The sequence below is a fragment of the Carassius gibelio genome, chromosome B9 (genome assembly GCF_023724105.1).
Source record: "Carassius gibelio isolate Cgi1373 ecotype wild population from Czech Republic chromosome B9, carGib1.2-hapl.c, whole genome shotgun sequence".
NCBI classification, from domain to species: Eukaryota; Metazoa; Chordata; class Actinopteri; order Cypriniformes; family Cyprinidae; genus Carassius; species Carassius gibelio.
Window position 1 is genome coordinate 8,852,550 of NC_068404.1, and position 4,693 is coordinate 8,857,242.

Sequence of the window (4,693 nt, forward strand, 5' to 3'; positions counted from 1 at the left end):
TGCCACACCTGCTCGCAATAGAGGCAAAAATCATGGGCGATCCAATGCAGCCATTTCCAGGCTGTAAGATGAGCACAGCCGATCTGCATGGGTTCCTCTTCAGACAAACCAAACCATGGTGACGTGGTGTCTCTAGTGCCAGGTTTCAGATTGAAGCTTTTGGGCCTGATTTCCATGCTGTAGTGTTGCGACCTGCGCGCCAAGCTGAAATCCACCCAAGTGGCGAGTTCGACCAACCCATTGAGTGAGGGAAGAATTCGTCAGTGGGGAAAGTCAGGCAAAAAAGGACGGCATGATGTGGGTTTACCAAATTAAGGAGCCGGAGGATTTAGGCAAGGTTCAGATCGGGGAGAGTAGATGCCTCCTCCATATCCTGTGTTTTGGCAGCAGGAAACCATAGATGATAGATGGATCAGTCTGAATCTGGTCGAGTCATTGGGAAATAACCCAATTTGGAGTTTTTGTGACAGGCTAGTAATAACTGTATCTACTCCTGTTGGTGTCCTAGGATGATCCCCTGCTGAGAGAAAGCATGGCGAATCCATGTCTAGTCCATGACTAGTTGGTGTGTTCTGTCACAGAACGCTGTGTATAAAAAACAAGAGGACTCAAGTGCTGTGCCAAACATAGGTATGCAGTTTACTTAAAACATCAGAAGATAACAGAAAAAAAAACACAAAGTTCAGGGAAAAAGAAGACTAGGAAGAATTCAGGACTCAGAGTGCCCACATCAACTGGACAGATGGCAGGGAGGATGAGTGAAAGGAGTTCAGTCTAGCACTCCGAATCCAGACAAACAAACCAGTGGATTAGTTAATCCTCACCTCAGGATCCAGGACACAGTGCAAAATGATTAGAAGAGAGGATATCTCCAACATACAAGGTTAGAGCAAACTTAACACAAAATGACATACCAACACAGAGATATGACAAAGACAGGAATAAATAAGGAAGGGAAAACGAGTAACAGATGCGGGCCTGATGAAGCACACATCGCTGTGAGTTAGCGCCGATTGCTCCCCCACATGCAGCAGACAATGACAGGATCAAAACAAACCAACATGTGTCACTGACAGACACAGAACACAGGTGAACAGTAGGAATAAGTCGACGAGAGGTGACATGACGTTATGGGTGTCTTCACCAGTGTTTCTCTGTACAAATTATTTAAGAAACATTCACAATGAAAACACGAGTCTACTAAACAAACTACAAAAGAATAAATCAAGATGATATTATCTGTATTGTTGCATTATAAATGGTACCTTCTGTATTTATTTACACTTGTTGATTTGCTCTTTGGAGAACATCACTTTAATTAATTCTGAAATTCTTTAATGTGATGAGCCTAGGTTTGCTATTTGTTTTAGAAAGCACAATCTGTCATCAGCTTGCATGAGCCAGTAACAGATCATGATGTTTTCTGAATAAAATCTGTCCACTGCCTTAGTAACAGATGCCGCTTAAGCCTGGTTACAAGGCTGTGTTAACCTGCCTGCAAAAGAGATTAACGTTTTAATACGTCATCTAAAAAAAGATTTAAAAGGACCTTTAGGCTTGACCTGCACATAAATCAGATTTCTTTTTCAAATCCAGTCTTTCAGACTGACTTGCCATTGTGTCAGTGATGTCATTTGATCCCTTTTTTACATATACTTTAGTTCATATCCGGTGAATCTAAACAAGCTGCTTTGGGAATCATGTCTGAACTCCTGAAGAACATGAGTAGCATTTTATACATTCATGCATTTACACATAATGAGATAAAATATTCATACAAAGCTTGAGACAATACTGCATTTTTATGATGTTACAATTGATTTATAAGCATTCACTCTAAAAAATGCTATTTAAAAAAAAAAAAAAAAATGTTAAGCCTAAAGGCTGAGTTAAGACGGTTGGATAACACAGAATGGCACTTGAGTGGAGAAATTTAAATGCTTTAAACACAAAGGGTACAATCCTGTCAGTTGACTACAATACACAGTTTATTCCTGACTTTAAGTGTTTATTACAGGCTTTCAGTCTGTATTTTTTGTCGGCACTCAGCCTGATGGTTTGGCCATACTGGGATTTCTTTGGCAGGGAAAAAAATGTGAATAAAATAACTGGTCAATCCTGATAACTGGTTTCGTTTAACTGTATAAGCTGTATAATTATTAGCTTTCCTTTCAAATTTGCACTTTTTCTCAAATACATGTACGGATTTATGTTTGTCTATATTTTTGTCAATTTTGGGGTGTTTTAACTATATGTTCACCTTTTGATTATTACTGTTGCTGGCATTGTTACTGTAGTGATTTTGTGTGTAAATAAAATTTCCAACCAATATTTAGTTCATCATTTAGTAATTTTAATAATCTGGGGCCGTCAGCGATGCTTGCACATAAAGGGGTTAAAGAACAATTTAGTTAAATAAAGTCTAGCATGTTGAGTCGAAACAACTCAGCAATAGATTTGTTCCTTTTTTTACCCAGCGCTGAGTAGCCAAATAGACCCATATTGGGTTGTTTTTGACCCAGGATTTTTAGAGTGCAGAAAAATTACTTCAAATCCAATCAGACTGAAATGCAGTCCAAATAATTCACATTTTAAAAACCACATATGGATGTGGTTTGGATGGGGTTTGTAAAAAACTAAAAATTCTCTACTGACTAAACAGATTTTAGACAAATATGCCAAAAATCTGTCTTCTGTCTGTGTGAAGTTGTCTGCCTTTGTGTATTATGTCATATTGACTGATGAGGCTGATAAACATTTTTATTTTCATCACGCTGTCTACACACTTTGTCCGTGACAAGGTGAAGCATTTCAAGGAAAGACTACGCTGCTGAGAGCTTGTGTATGTAATCTGATGAGAACACTTGAGTTGACTGTTGGTTAAACACCATGAAACATGTGGTTAGTTTAGACTTCAGATTATATCCTATTAATCAGAAAAGATCTGTGGGCCACAACAACACAATGTGTTCAGCACTCACAGACGTCTCAAACACACCTCGGGGAAATCAGTTTAACAGCCCTTCCATTTTCAGCCAGAGCACCCAAGCTCAGAGCATTACAACAGTGAAACGCCTCCAGACGGAGGCAGGCGCTATGATGTCTGACTAATTACAGAGAAAGCTTATTTCTGAAATGAATTTTCCACAGGCATAGTCGATCTCCAAATGCTTATTGTTTTACTGGATTCACCTTAGCAGATGTTGTTGCTGTCTGTTCTGCTGTATTTACTTAAGTGTTTAGAGTTCAACTGATTCCACGTTTCGCTAACCCGAAACCTTTATGTCAGATGTTTCCTTTGTGAGAGCACTTCCTGAATGAAACTAGTCTGTTTTGTTCTAGGAAAACCCCATGTTGGACTATCATGGGTTATTAAACACTGAATACGCAATAGGGTCGTATCCATATTATCCTTCACAATTGACATCTGTGCAGCCTACAGCAGGCTATCATCCATTTTACCGTTGCATTCACAATTCACTAAGCATTCAAACACAAATTCGCCATGTGCTAATTATGTTTTTTCTCTCACTTTTGGACTCCTTTATAAACGTAGATGTTTTTACAAGTCGTAGTACGCCAGTTGTTTTTCACAAGAAACAAATGGTATCTCAATCTGAATCGAGACCTGAGGAAGTCAGACATCTGTTTTGCAAACGTCTTCACAGGAGGATCTCTATATATTAGTCTCATGAAAAAGGAGTCTTGATGGGCTTGGAAAGGTCAGAACTAAATGCATCTGCTGGCCTCATTTCTCTTCTCATTAGAATAAAGCGTAAACATCTGCTGAACAAACCTTTTAAAGAATGAGTGGCACAATGCAAGACTGGCTCATCAAAGTATTTTGATCCTTTTTCATAACATGCAATCAAGAAGAGCTCAATTGATTATTTATCAACTATGAGCGCTGTTACCTTTTCCAAATACAAAAATAACAACCTGAACTAATGGGATGTTGTTTTAAAATGAGCGAATCCGACAACATTGTCTGGGTGATCCCATAAAACTGATCTTTGTGTGTGATCCTGAATACCGACCCATTATCCAAGTCATGAGCTGCGCAGGGGAATGATGCCATTAAAACCCTGGCTGGTACATCGGGGAAAGTTTGGCCAGCCAAGCGACATAAATTTAATGGGGGAACTGGCAGCTTTTAAGGACTGCTGTGTGATGGACGGTCATCAGGGCTGAGGAAGTGTGTGGATAACAAGGTATTGTTGACATTTTTCACTGCAAAGTAAGTTCAGGGAGCAGATGCACATTGATAGAAAGTAATGTTTAGCCAGTGGAAAAACTACAAAGCATATATATATATATATATATATATATATAGATATATATCAGGGAAAATGAGACAGACTATTGGTGAAGAGAAAAATAGGTGGCAAAATATAGAAAATGGTAAATAATATGTATAGTTTAGGGAGCATTTATGCTGGTTCCTGCTTGTTTATGATTATGCTTAACTGATTATGATTTTAAGCCAGTGTTTCCCATCCATTTTTGCATTATGTATCCCCAAAGCCCTATCAAACATGTGAATTTGGGAGAAAACAAGTCTTCATAGTCTTCAAGAAACATGATAAATCAATTATTTATGTAATAATTATTTTACGACCAGTTTACACTAAATGTTTAATTAATGTTCCCTACTATTTTTTTTTTCTTTACAAAGGAACTAAAAAAAACCAGT